The sequence below is a fragment of the Myotis yumanensis genome, unplaced genomic scaffold (genome assembly GCF_028538775.1).
Source record: "Myotis yumanensis isolate MYYU_CA2020_CCGP unplaced genomic scaffold, mMyoYum1.0.hap1 SCAF_3, whole genome shotgun sequence".
NCBI classification, from domain to species: Eukaryota; Metazoa; Chordata; class Mammalia; order Chiroptera; family Vespertilionidae; genus Myotis; species Myotis yumanensis.
This window is the reverse complement of record NW_027223754.1, coordinates 119,261,581-119,276,794: the sequence shown is the minus strand read 5'-3', so window position 1 is coordinate 119,276,794 and position 15,214 is coordinate 119,261,581. Positions and strand designations below refer to the sequence as shown.

Here is a 15,214-nt window from a genome sequence, read left to right as displayed (position 1 = left end):
CAACTGGGTATACTTCACAGCTGATTTCTGTTTATGAGTCTGGCTGGTCTCCTGCTGGGGTAATGGCAGAACAGCTTCGGAGACCTAGCTTAGGAAATAACTGAGATTTGTTCTCATTTTCAGTGATGTTTTCCAACTCCTGGTGTTTTCTTTTCTATCTCTTTCTTCACTTGGCTTTCTTAGTTGTTGTGGCAAGTTCTATGAGGTCTGAGAAACCCCCTGTCACCGTGTTAAGAGAGGCTGACAGCACTTTCTTCCTTTTACAGTAATTCTCCCTGCCTGGTGTTACAGCTGTTTGTTATTTGGTAGTCACAGGTCAGCCAGCGTCCTCCCAACCATTCCTTCCGGGACTCTGGAATCAGTGCTCAGCATTCAAAATCAGGGGACAATTTTATTTCCTAATGTGGACTAAAGAAAGCTGATAGATTGGGAAACACCTGGAGACTTAATGGTGAGACTAATTAGCAAAATAATCACACTGATTTAGTCTGTTTTTAGAGTCCATCCTCATTGTTGCCCTAGTGAATGATGGGCACAGTGGAGGAGAGCAGAAGACTGACAAAAAAGGCACGGGAATGGTTCTGCAAAATATCAGGTGCTAATATTTAGCGACCTGAGTGTTAAACATTCCGATAATGAAACAACACTCCAAGCCATGACTGTCATTATTAAAATAATTTAGTAAATACCTGTTTATATGTACCTCAAGGTTAGATACTCTATAAAAAATGTGACAGGATCCCTTCACAAAAATGGAATGCTTTTCACTGCTGTTTGAAAGGTAGGTGCAGAGACTTCAATGGAACCTATCACGGAAAAAGCAAAATGGAGGGCCGAAGTAATCAATGTGATTGTTTGAACCTAAAACCTAGGTCCTGTGGAAGAGGTCTTCTGCATCTTAATTTCTGGATGGCAGCTTATTTGTTCAAGACCAGGCCTCCTGGCCCAACGTCACATGTCAGCAGACTTCCTTGCTGTTTCCTGCCAGGCTTTAGGAGTGCTTGGAGGCAGCTGCTTGTGGCCAGAATGGAACTGGAGTGGAGTCTCAGGTTCCCAGGAACCTTGGGACCCTGAGAGCCTTGCTGCAGTTCCAGCCTTGTGCACTGTGTGGGTGGAGCCCAGGAGGGCCGCCTTGAGGAGCAGAGCTGAGCTGTGAAATGCCTGGGACTTCAGGGAGCAGGGCCGCGGGAGATGGAGCAACACAGGAAGAGGCCCAGCTGACGGGGGGTATCTGTGGGGTAATTTGGGGAGCACAGTTACCACTTATGGAACTGAGTTAAATTTAAATGGAATTTAAAGGACATAAGGAGAGCAGTTTGGGCTTGGAGCTCAGGAGTCAAATAGAGGTTGAAAATAAGCTCTTCTCCAGAGATCAAGGGAAGTAGAGGAATAGTTAATCTGGCTTTGAACAGAGGATGAGGAATGGGGACGGTTAACTGGCAAGAAGCCAAAACCTCTCAGCTCCCCCCTCTTCTAAAAATCCTCCAAACCATGCTCTCTAGAACATACTCACTTTGAAATGGCCTTCTTGTGCTGTCCCATGTATGTGTGTGTGAGTGTGTGTGTGTGTGTGTGTGTGTGTGTGAGAGAGAGAGATGGGGTGAACTTACGTGCTTTGAAGGTTTGTCAGACAGACATAGAATAAATGCAATGTCTCTTTGGGAATTTACTTTCTAGGATCAGAACATCTTATGGGTAAAAGGACCTATAGGGGCAAACTCCGTTTCCAGTTGAGAAAACAGAGGCTCCTAGAGAGTCAGTCACTCAGGCAGGGATGTGACAGAAAAATTCTTCATTCTCTTTTCCCACCTGCTTTATTTGACCACCCTTGGTGTATGTTAAACCCAGGAGGAGGCATTGCTTAGTGTTTCTGGTTAGTAAACCTCTTAACCTTTCCATGTCCTCCCTGCCCTCCCCCCCAAACCTACTTTTGTACTGGCTAAAATAACTTCTGAGATGTTAGATTTGGAAACAGCATGGGGAGTAGGTAGGGGTATCTATCATTGGAAGGGTTTAAAAATAATTTTTTCGACTGTAAAGTTCATACATGTCCATAAGGAACTCCAGAATAATTCAGTTCGCTATTTTGTCTGCAAATGGATTTACCTCCAAGCCTTTTTTATTTGCTCCCTTCCTTTCTGCCGAAATCTAGGCTTGTTTCAGCCCCTTAGGGAGAGTGGGGTGATGAGAGCAGACTGTGTTATAGGACTTCCCTTGACGAGCTGTTGGGCGTTCTTTGTGGACTGGCCAGCTCTGCTGTTGGCCAAGGCACGGAGACATAGATTAACTACAGGATGAAAACCGTGGAGACATTTAGGTCGCAGCTGGCCCGAGGACAGGCTGCCATGAATTTTTCTGAGTTGGAAGAACAAAGGCTTCTCCTTGCTTCCTTTTCAGGGTTGGTCTCCTAGGACGATTCTTATTTCTTCCCAGGGGACATTGAAATAAGGAGTCGTGGCCTAAATTCAGCACATGGAAGGGAATTCATCTAGGACCTGCCTCTGACATTCCCATCACCCTTGAAGTGTTCATGGGCTCACTTGTTGATACGTTCACACATTGTCTCCCAGAAACTGAGGGGCCTTTGAGGCGGTTTTGGTCTCTAGCTTTACGACAGAGGCACGAGCCAGACTTTGCTTACAGATGTGGCCTTTGAGATCCCTGGGGGATGCCACCATTTCAAAACATAGTATTGCGATAATTTCATGAAATATTCAAGCTGCCAATTTGCCAACAGGGGTTTCTGTTTCTTTTCATACACTCGGCTACACATGGTGCTGCCCGCTTGAGCCAGCTAAAAGGGAAATAAAGTAATCTTGTCTCCTGTCCTTTAGAGAACCAAGCCAAAATCCAGACAGTAAATGAATGTTCTTCCCGTATTGCCTGTGGGCAGAAATGTTGTCTTGATTACTCAATTAAGCTCTATTTACTTTGTAACCATTGTGTCATGTTCAGCCATACACATATACACATATTTCCTTCCAAAATAATTCATGGTGGGCTACAACCTTTCAAAGATACTAGTTAGCAAAAGAGAGGAAAAAAAGATGAAATACATAAGGCTATAACTGGACTCACAGTCTCTGTCTTGATCTCTTTCTTTGAGAGTTTTGAAGGAATCAGGTCTCATATTTTTAATCCATAAAATGGAGATAATAGTCTTTATCCAGTCAAATTCTTGGGGCATCTGTGAGGCTCTGAATGGGAAAATAAGTGTGAATCACTGTGCAAATATCAGTTATTCTTATCAAAGAGCAGAGCACTAGAGTTTGAAAAAGCAGCACCATGGAACAACTTTCAAAGCATTTCAAACAGCTTTTTACATGTTGTTGGATGGCTGACATTCAAAATTTCAAGGATGGAAATGTAAAACAAAGAGAAACAGAATCTGAGGTGTTCTGGCTAATACCAGAGGAATCAAGGGAGAAGTGAAAAATCAGTGAAGAGTCCTGGCATATAGGTTTTCTTGACAACTGTCAGCCTTCCTCAGGCCAGTAGGATCCTAGGACTGTGGGACCATTTGGAATACAGGGTTTCCTTATGCCCAGCAGCTGCCCACTCCATGCTGCCATCTTCTCTCAGCTGAGGCAAAGGCTCCCTGCCTTCAGCCTAGAATATCTGGAAATAGGGCCACTGAGCGCAGGAAGGACACCACCTGGGCAAATAAACTCCCCGCTTTCCAACATGAATTCCCCAAATCTAAACACAACCCCTCAGTACAGAAGGACAGACTGCCTGGAAAATAAAACTTTGCTTTAAATGTAAACCTCAACTTTGAATAATAAACTAATTTTTTTTATATAGCAAACTAGAGGCCCTGTGCATGAAATCCATGCACTTGCGGGGGGAGGGGGGTGGGGGGGTGGTCCCTCAGTCTGGCCTGTGCCCTCTTGCATTCCGGGAGTCCTCAGGGGATGTCCTTGGGGAGTGGGCCTAAGCCGGCAGTTGGACATCTTTAGTGCTGGTATGGAGGCAGGAGAGTCTATGGCCACTGCCGCTGCACTTGCTAGCTGTGAGCCAGGCTTCTGGCTGAGCGGCGCTCCCCCTGTGGGAGTGCACTAACCACCAGGGGGCAGCTCCTGTGTTGAGTGTCTGACCCCTGGTGGTCAGTGTGTGTCATAGCAACCGGTCTTTCTGCCGTTTGGTTGATTTGCATATTAGCCTTTTATTATATAGGAAGTTCTAGAGGTTTATAGATAAAGGGAGGTAACGGTTCCATATAGCATCTTGAGATACTTATCAGAATAGAAAAGGACTATAATTTCACATCTTAAGTGACAGATTAGCTTTTAGTTTCCTGAAGCAAAAATAACCTTGTCATCAATGAGTGGCCTGGAAAACTTGTAATTAAGTGTGCCTTGCTCCCCACACCAACCCCCTCCCTCTCCCAGCCCCTTCTCCTATGATCCACGGAGTCATCATGTTTTCATTTTTTTAAATATATTTTATTGATTTTTTACAGAGAGGAAGGGAGAGAGATAGAGAGCTAGAAACATCGATGCGAGAGAAACATCGATCAGCTGCCTTCTGCACATCTCCCACTGGGGATGTGCCCACAACCCAGGTACATGCCCCTGACCAGAATCGAACCCGGGACCCTTCAGTCCTCAGGCCGACGCTCTATCCACTGAGCCAAACCGGTTTCGGCATCATGTTTTCATTTTTATTAAAAAAATAAACTATATTGAAGAATAATATCTATGTCTTCATATTTATAGAATGGGGTAGGAATGATAACTACCACTTATTGAATGCCTCGTGTCTCCAGCAATGTTTTTGGTGCTTCATGCACTTAGTATCATGTGATCCTTAAAAATATTTTTCAGGTGGGGAAATTGAGAACCAAAGACCTTAAGTAATATGGCCAAGGTCACCCTGACAGTATTGGAACTGGAATTAAATTGAGGTCTTTTAGACTTTCAAAGCATATATTCTTTCTGTTCTCATGAGGCGAAGAGGAGGAGGAGGAACTCACTCTCTGTTCATTTTGGGAGAAACTACCTTGAGTTAGCCTCATGGAACTTTGCTTGGGATCGCTCTGTGGAAACTCTGCTGCCAGAGCCCCCTGGTCATGTGTGGTGGACAAACACTGAATGCTTGTTCTTCTGTTCTGGCTGCTAGGTGGTCACTTTAGGTGTCTCTCCCTGCAGTCCCTTTCCCTGGCTAGTCATTCATCTCATAGTTTCTGCCTGGGTCCTCTTTGGTTCTGATTCCTTGGTAGACCTTACCAGAAGACCTAGACCTGTGGGCCTGGGCTTTGAGATGACCACTTTGTGGGGTGGCCTTGCTTCACCATCCATTCTTATAGTGTCTTCTCAGGAATTTCCTCTGGGGAAATAGACACTTTCCAGCACAAACAAGATTCCCATGAGTTCAGAGGACCGTCATTGCAAGCTGAGCTCCCTGGGCTGCAAGCCCTATTTATTTAGTTATTTAGTTATTGATTTTTAAATAACATCTCTGGAGATATAATCCATATACCATAAAATTCACCCTTTAAAGTGTATAGTTCATTGGTTTTTAGTATTTTTACAGAGTTATGCAATCACCACCACTGTCTAATTCCTGCACATTTTCATCACCCCCTAAAGAAACCCTCTGTTCACTGGCAGTCACTCTCCATTCCCTCTCCCTCCAGCCTCTGACAACCATGAATTTACTTTCTATTTCTATGGATTTTCATGTATTATTGGCAGTGATAATAATTCTACAATTGCAGCTCACCTGTATATTCTAACTGTTGGCAGCACATTTCATGCCTCTCAGGTTTGGGTATGTTGTGACAATCTACATGATAAATGATAGAGTTAAAAGGAAGCATATGAGATTAGTTAGGGACCTTGGTGTCATTTGTAGGTGAGATTAAACACTTTCTTTCAGTTACATGAAATGTGGTTTTAAGATTTATTTTAACTATTTCAGCAAAGCTAAGTCTCTAAGTCATATCTATTGATAGTTGGAGATGATGTGAATTATGACCCTTTAAACATTATTTTATTGTGGTAAATATATATATAACAACATTTTCCATTTTAACCATTCATAATTATATACAGTTCAGTGGCATTAATGATATTCACAATGTTGGACAATTACCGCTACTATCTATTTACAAAACTCTTTCATTGCTCCAAATAAAAACTCTATAACCACTAAGCAGTAACTTCCCATTCTTCCCTCTCTCCAGCCTCTACTTACCTCTAATCTACTTTCTGTTACTGAGTTTTCCTATCCTAGATATTTCATAGAAGTAGAATCACACAGTATTTGTCCTTTTGTGTCTGACTTATTTCACTGAGCATAATGTCTTCAAGAGCCATTCATGTTATGGCATGTATCAGAACTCCATTCCTTTTCCTGGCTGAATAATATTCTACTATAAGTATAGACTACATTTTGTTTATTCATTCATCAGTCAATGGACACTTGGGCTGTTTCACCTTTTGGCTGTTGTGAATAATGCTGCTGTACACATTAGCATTCAAGTATCTGTTTGGGTCCTTGGTTTCAATTCTTTTGGGTATATATCTAGTAATGGAATTTCTGGGTCTGAATTAGGGCTTTTTAGTTATAAGAGCCCATATCCTTGTGTGGCTCCCCACGTTTGAATCCTATGTAGCTGAGACCATAGTATCAGGAAATTTTACTATGTCAGTAATGAGGGTCTCTTATTTTCTTTGGGCTCCCAGTGCCTCTATCAGTTTGACTTTAATTAGGTGTTTAACAATTTAACAGCTGCCTTTTGTTCAGGAGTGACTGATGCTGCCTCCATTCCAAAAATAATGAAGTTCTCTCGATCCAGTTCAGTGTTCACCTCTGTGCCAACTGGGCTCTGTAACGTGGCAGGAAATGGGTGTTTGACAGGACAAAGCTATTTAGTCTGTCTGTTTCTGTCTCTCCATCTGCCTGTCTGACTAGTCCAGGAGCACCCATGCCTGTGGACAGAGGTGTCCAGTCTGGCACTCGTCAAGGCCCTGGCAGAGACTTGCTCCCTGCCGTGTGGTTCGGTCCGGTTCCCCTCAGTGGCTGCTGTGTGTCTGTGCTGGTGGGGGGCTGCATGGCCTGGTTGGTGAGGGGTCCCTGTCTCCCAGGTTTGGAGCTGCTTTGAGGGAGAGCCCAGGGCCCTTGCCTGCTTCTCAGACATTTAAAGGGAGGGAAAGGAGAGACAAAATGTAGAAAGAAAAGAAGCAGCCAATGGAGAGAATCAGGAAAAGAGGGAGGAGAGGACGAGAGAAGCGTGGCTGAGCAGGCGCAATTGTAACCCTTGGTGGGGTTTGTGTTGGCCCCGTGTGTGACTCACAAAGCCCCTTTCCAATCTTGGGGTGGCTATTTTTTTTGTAATCGTTTTACCTAAAAGTAATAACATCACCTTATATTTTGACTGTTCCAAATACCTTTTAAATCCTTTTCATGTCTACTATTTTATCCATTCTTAAAAAAATCTGTTAAAATAGTGAGACAAGTTTTATTATTCCCATTTATTCAGATGAAGAAACCTGGACTTAGAGAATCTGAACAACTTGCCTGGTTAGGGAAGTGGGGGAAAAACCTAGTCAGATTTTTTTCAGTGAATATTGTATATTAGACTTTATTGTATGTTTATCCTTGGTGGCCTCACATATGCTATTCCATTTATTCCTTAAAGGAACTGTGTTAAAGTTGAACAGCCTTTTGGTGACATAATATGCTAGAGCCACCATCTCTTGACTCTGGTTCAACTTCTTTTTGTAGCCTGACTCTATCATCTGTTAGGGCGCTGTGTCCTGACTTACATACAGATTTCAAAGCCTCGTAAATGCTGAACCTGTATGAGCCTATGCATCTTTTCACCCATACCCAGTTCCCTGATGGGTGAATTCACCTGGTGTGTGTGTGTGTGTGTGTGTGTGTGTGTGTGTATGTTCTTTCTTAGATTAATACAGTTCAGTATGCTAAGAAAGAAATGCAGGTCAGGCACTTCGAAGGCTGATCCACTTAATCTAATCCAGCTATTGGTAAATTCCTCCTTTGTGGGCTCTGCCTTCACACCTCCTCCCTGGTCCTGCTCACAGGGGTATGTTGGCCACTGTCTGGAGCTGAAACGTTGCGTAGTGTTTCCCTAAGGTCAAAGCCTCTGTTGCCATGTCTGGCTGCCCAAGACATCCTGGGGGTCTGACTCCACATCCTATGGGATTGCAGTGACTCAGGTTTCATATTTGGACAGCAGTGGATAGGCTCTTGTGGCTCTGTTTTTCAATTATTTGAAAGGCAAAATGTTGACCTTTGTCTAGCTGTCTGAAAGACCAGGAGATAAGAAGTCTTTTCCCAGGATAAATTGACTGTGAAATGTCTCTGAAAATGGGGCATCTCATGCCAGTTGTGGTGAAATAATCTTAAATTGTTTGTTTCCCTCCCAGAATTGGGATGGTTAGTCATCCACAGAAAGTTACTGAGCATCTGCTCTAAGCAGGCAGTTTGCTCACAGGATCTCTGGATTCCAGGAAACCTGGATTCAAGGTTGCAACACCTCAATTATCTTTTCCTTTAGGAAGTGTATAATCTAATAGGAGGTAAGATATACACTCACATACACAGACACCTAGATCCCACACTGTAATAAAAGTTAGAACATGCTTGATGTTACAGGAGGTAAAGATGGGAGGCTCACAGGTTTAAAGGAGGGTGGTATAGTCACATGGAATAAATGGAGAAAACATATATGAAGGTGGTTACATAGATGAACCTTGAAAGGATGGACAGAAATAAGGCAGTGAGGAAGGGTGGACATTCCCAACATGAAGAAGGTACAGTCAATAATGTGTTGATAGGCATATGCATTGGATTTTAAAGGAATAGTGAGTTTCCTTAGAGCACAGGTTAATGTGCAGGAGAAGTGGGAGAGAAGGTTGGAATGGCAGGAAAGGGGTAAGTAGAGAGACTTTATATTGGGCTGAGGAGTTTGCAACCCATTTGGTAGGCAGTGGAGGGCCATTGAAAGTGAGTGAGGGACTGGTGTGATCAGAGGCTGGTCAGGTAGCAGGGCAGAGGATGAGGTGAGGGTGATAAGCCACAGGTAGAGGCACAGTTCTAAGGCTTTTGCCATAGTCCAGGCAAGAGAGGGAAGAAGGGATTTTTCTCAACAAAAGCAAGAGAGTAAGAGAGTCCTTTGCTGTTATCTAGATGGGAAGGGGAGAGGGTGGATTTGGAGGGCAAATAGAAGATACCCAGTATACATACAGAATTAGAGTTGTTTTTTAAAGGTGATATTTGAAGCTGTGGAAATGGATGAAAGGAAATGGTGAAGAAGCTGAAGACAGAGCCCTTAAGTGACAGGAAGGGGATACAATAGAGGAGATAGAGCAGGAGTGATCAGGAAAGTGGGAGGAGAGCCTTGCTGCTGCGGGGCCAGAGGGCAGGGAGAGGCCAGTGTTGAATGGAGAAGTGGAAAGGGAAGGTGGGAAGTGAGAAAACCCCATTACTTGGATGATTTGGGTATAATCAGTAGACTCTGGTCAGAACGATTGTTGTGCAGGCAGACTGCACAGTGCTGAGGTGTGGTAGGCATGAAATGGGGCAGGGCTCATGTGGACCATTCTTTCAAGAGTTTTGACTGTGAATGAAAAAAGAGGGAATGGATTTGTTAGCACAGGAGAGATTGGAAAAGGCAAATTGGAGGAGGATATTGATAGAAGAAGGCAGTAGGCAGTGGGGTCACGGACAGGCAGGGAGGTAGAATAATATCTTCAGAAACAGACATGAGGTAGCAGAGGATGAGAAATATAGAGTGGTATTTGGCAGGTAGCACTTTAAAAGGAGATATTCGTGGCCTCAGAGAGGGGAGAGCTGGATTCTGAGAGAGAGGAGGGCAGCTTGGAGTGGAGTTTGAGTTTGCAAAGACAGGAAGAGGTAACAGTCAGTAGAAAAATGCAAGGGACATCCCAAAGAAATCACTGATGGTTCCTAAGTCTGAGAGGGAATCCAGCTGAGGTCAGGAGGCATGAGTTAGGGGCCAGCAATGGTTAGCATTCCTGAGAATGGCTCCCTAGAATTGAGTTTGGCAAAGTGACATAGGCCAAGGGGGCAAAGAGCTCTAGTTCTATAAGGAGATAAGTGAAGCTATTAGAGTTGATATGGAGACTTGGGGTGGCTGGTGGGAATGAAGTTCCCAGGACTCATAATTTTAGTAGGAGTTGGAAGTCTGACTGCTCTAGCCTGCCCCTGTTTACAGGTTATTCATCAGAATAGTGGTTGGCCCCTTGAGATCTGAATGGATGTACAAAGGGGTGGGTGGACTTTTTTGGGTTGCATGAGAACAGGAAGATGGTAAGCCTGAGTGGTGAGGATGATGGAAGCGTTAGGAGAGTTGATGTAGGGTGGTAGGAAAGTAGTACCAGTTGCCTGCCCAGGAACAGTGTGTTGTGACAGTCTCTGGGGATCGTCATAGCCAACCCTGTGGCCACCATTTCACCCTGTCTAGCCTCTACCTGCAGCGTCTGGCCTTATTCTGGTGTAACTCAAGGGCAGCACTGACTCCAGCTCTATCTCTTGAGGGACCTGGTCAGAAAGCTGTGGGTTTTTCCCTTTTTCTTATTGCAGCGAGACTTGGTCAGAATGCACTGTTCCCTCCAAGTGTCTCAGTTTGGAATGAGCTTGGTCCACATGGACAGGTTTTCTCAGTGCCACCTGCTGTCACTCTCCAGACAACTGGTCTTAGGCATTTCTTTAGCATTTGACTTTGATAGAATGAAAAAGGAGAAAAGAAGATACCAAAGAAGAAAATGACTGGAAGAAAAATGTTCTTGGGTTTGGTGAAGCAATGGAATGGGCCTGGTGTCTCTGAGAAACGGCCATGACTCTTCTTCAAGACATCCACAGGTATCACAGTGTGTAGTCACATCAGGCACACTTGGCCCATGGGCAGGCACAGGTCAGTGCCTCCTACATGGTTACATTTAGGTCATGGTCTGTTTGACAGGGAGAGGATAAAATGCCAATAAATGCCATCTAGCTTGTGTTTTTCAGGCTCAGAAGGAAATGAATGTAAATTCAAAACCCAAGGCTCTTAGGGAAAGATTCCTCTAACACTTGTGGGCCAGTGCATGTGTGTGTGTGTGAGAGGGAAGCAGCAGAGAGGAGGGGGAGGAGTGTGACTTACTTGAAACCCTGAAAGATAGCATGTGTCACAGGAGCAGGCATATCTGGGCACAAGGAGACCTGTGCCTAGAATGACCTCTACCTTTTTGCTTTGGCATTTTGAGGGACTTTTAACCTCAGCATGTCTGGGGATCTGCTTCCCTCAGTCCCCCAATTAAAAATCTGTTTATTCTTCCAACTCCATTTATAAATGACTATTGCTTGAACATTGCAAAGGAATTTATTGAAATACAGCAGAAGAAGGCTTTGTGTGTCTGGTCCTTTATGTATTTTCAGCTACATGGGTAAATTGTAGTAGAGGCTCAAATGCTTAAAGAGTATTTCTGAGCTAAGCTTTCGCAGAGAAAGATGTCTTGGGAGTGGGGCAGAAAGCGTGTAAAACAACCCTGCTGCATGACTTCAAAAACAGTACCAGAGGAAAAGGCTTTGGGTTTCAGAGGCACAGGGTTGTCCTGTGTAGGGAACTATTGAGAGGGGATCTTGAATTGGGGTGCTTTATCTTATATGCAGTACATGTGACTAAGAAGACACACCTGCTCCCAAGGAAATCTTTGTGAGGAAGTTGTATTGCATCTTTCATTCTTTTCCTTCTGTTTTTTTAAAGGTTTACATGGTGTTCTAGTTGGTATGATACTTGGTAATTGGCTCCATTGTTTACATGTGGACGTTTCTTTTTTACATTACATGGCAATGTACATGAGTGTGATACATACAGTACACAAAATCAGATCCTTTAAAACAGTTATGCACATGACATGCAATATTAAATTTATACATTGCATCCCAGGATGTGATTGATTGGAGAAAAAATGTTGGACTAGGCATGTTTGGTAAAGGAACCACAAGTTATATAACCCAGTGGACACATACATCTAGTTTGAAGGGCAACTGTAGAGTATGCAGCATTGGCAGTGGCGCCGTGGAGGAGGTGGAACTATTTCACACAAGATAGGATGGTCCAGCATCAGGACACAGATGCAGGGTTTTATGAACTATTACTATTTCTACCTTTCGGAAAGTGATGTTTTTAGTCACAGATCAGATATAAGGGACAATATGCACAATCTCCAACTAAAATCCTGCTGTAGCCTAGACAGTGAGGTGGTAGGACATTAGAAGACTTGAAAACTGTAGCTCTTTCTGGATCCCCCAAAGTTTATCTGCTCGCTTCTTCAAACGGGCTCTTCCTCAGGTGTCAGAGTCACCTTCACAACATCAGAGGTTCCACTCTGTCCCCAGAGGAAGGAGCACTAAGGAGGACGTCTTCTTTTATTCCATGGAGACCCTTAACCATGGTGGAAATTGGATGCTCCCGCCTAAGATTCTTCATCATACTTCCTGCCAAATTTGCCACCGACGGGCCAGTGGCCCAGAGTGTGTAGCCTTTCAGTTTGATCACATCATAGGTACTTTCAACCACCTGTTTGTGAACTTCTTTCCACTGTTCCTCATCTGCATCACTGCCTAAATCAGGGTGCAGATCCTTTGGGGAGACACCAGCAACATGCACTCCACTCCACACAGGGTCACTAGAATGTCCATGCTCTCCAAATACCCACCCATGACAGCTTAATGGGTGAACTCCCAGCCTCTCCCCCATTAGGTAATGGAACCAGGCTGAATCCAGATTGCAACCACTTCCAATAAATGGTTTTTTTAGAAAGCCACTTATCTTCCAAGCCACATAGGTCATGATACCCACTGGGTTGGAAACAACAAGCAAATTGCAGTTGGGGTGTATTTCACAACATTAGGAATGAAGAAGTTAAAGATATTCATCCTGGCCTGGCTACACAGGTAAAGGACAGCTAGACACTTCACACGCTTCTTCCCTTAGCTGATTTGAATCTATATCCTTTTCCTATAATAAATCATGATAATAACCCGCCCCCCCCCCCCAATAATAAAGATGTTCATGTAATGCTGGACCAAATTATGATGGCATTCTCCCTCGTGTTGATGTGCCCCAGCTGTGGAAATAACCAGCTTGGAGTTTGCAGTCTCACTGTAGTCTCTGCAGTCACACTATAGTCTCTTTTGGGGTTCTAAGGAAAAGGCTGCCATGCTGGAGACCCATCATCTCTCCCTTCGGCTTGTCTTCCGTGACATCAACAAGAGCAAGTTTATCTGCCACGTCCTTCATTTAGAGCAGTGGTTCTCAACCTTGGCTGCACATTAGAATCACCTGGGAATCTTTTTAAAATCCTGATTTCTGGGCCTCATCCTCCGGAAATTCTGTTTCTTTGTTATGGGGTGGGGCCACAACATTAGTAACAAAGAAACAATTTCTGGAGGATGAGGCCCAGAAATCAGGATTTAAAAAAGATTCCCAGGTGATTCTAATGTGCAGCCAAGGTTGAGAACCACTGATTTAGATACTGATGGCTCAGGCCATCCAACAGCACCAGACCAATGACTGTAGTCTTATTCTGGGGACTTTGTTCTTCCTTAAGCGGACTCACAGCTGCTTCTTGAGAGTTGCCACACTGGACTTAGAAACAAAAGAAATTTGAGTGCATGGCAGGTGGGCGTCAGTTGCACATAGTGTTGGATCCAGACCCGGTGGTAGCTGCTCCGGTGCCCTCTTTCTGTTTTCCCCCCCTAAATACTGTAGCACATATTCGGTATTTCTTTAGCAATGGTCTTTTGTGGTAAATTTCCTCAGTTTTTGTTTTGAATTGTTCCCGCCCCCTCCACACCCCCCTTCAGTGATGGCTTAGTCAGATACATAATTCTGTTAGCAAATATCTTCCTTCAGTAATTTGAAGATATTCCATTATCTTCTGGACTCTACTGTTGCTGATGAGAAATCTTCTATAAATCCAAATCAATATTCTGAATTTTAAAAAGATATTCTTTTTGTCTTTTGCATTATGCCATTTTACAAAGTCGTGTTAATACATAGATTTAAAAAAAATCTTGCTTGAGACTTGGTGGGATACTTCAATCTAAGGATTCATATTGTTCACCAGTTCTGGAAAATTCTTAGTCATTTAAAAATATTGCCTCTCCATCAGTCTTTCTATTTTATTCTTCTCAAACTCAGTTATTAAACTATGTACTGGTCTTTCTCATTTTACCCTTTTTCTTAAATGCTTTTTCTATCCTGTATTTCATTATCTTTCTTTGCTACATTCTGGGTAATGTCTTTAGCTGTATCTTCCTATTCAGCATTTTTTCTTCATTTGTATCTAATCTGCTGTTTAAACTTTAAATGCTTTTATTTTCAATGACTATTTTATTTCTAAAAGTTATATTTCATTCTTTTTAAAATTTGTTTTTTTAATAGTGTATTTTTCCCTTTATGGTTTCTTAGATTTTTAATCATTTTAAATATATATATATATATGTGTGTATATTTATAATACTTATAGTCTATTTTAGATAGTTTTATCTGTTTCAGCTCTTGAGGAATAGTTATCCTTTTTCTTGTTTCAGCTGAGTTTCACTGATGGTTGATCACTTCCTTCTGTGACATAAAATTTTTTAGTGTGAGCCCATCTTCTTTATGAAATTGTTGTCCGACTAGGTTCTAAGCATCCTGAATTTTAGAGGTGTTGCATTTGCCCCAAGTGGGCAATTTTAGTGGCTTCACTGGTCTATAAACAATTTTTAATAATAGCTTCTTGACTTGGAGTGTCCACAGTGTACCGGTGCTTTAATATTTCATGAAAAAAAATTTTCACACCCAGAATCTCAGAGACAAGTGGAACGTGTATATAGTATGGGCTGACTCATACAAACAGGGAACATTTTTATTTTTCTACCGTTGCAGCCTTCAGACCTGCTCTATTGGATCTTCCTTTCCTTTTTCTTGTTCACATCATCTCAGGCCTATTTTAGCTTTTCACTCACATTCAGTTATTCGAAAAGTCTCATTTCAATAATTAGGACTCATTTTACAAATATTAGAAGTCCATAGGCTACTTCAAGCCTTACCCATGGCTTTCAGATTTATCTGGGGGAAGAGGGTCATGACCTACTTTTTTCTTTCTTCTAGTTCTTCCACTCCTTCCCTCCTTCTGGTCTAGGATTAGGAAAGAGGAGAGAGGCTTAATGGAAACGGGGCTGAAGTCTTCCT

The 15,214-nt window shown here is 43.0% G+C and overlaps 1 protein-coding gene and 1 pseudogene across 1 annotated transcript in view; one reads left to right on the top strand and one right to left on the bottom strand.

Annotated features, from left to right (window-relative positions):
- Positions 1-15,214, top strand: part of CACNA1C (calcium voltage-gated channel subunit alpha1 C) — a 691,490-nt gene that overhangs the window by 95,063 nt on the left and 581,213 nt on the right. The window lies entirely within an intron of this gene.
- On the bottom strand, positions 12,223-13,276 carry LOC139005175 (L-lactate dehydrogenase A chain-like; annotated as a pseudogene).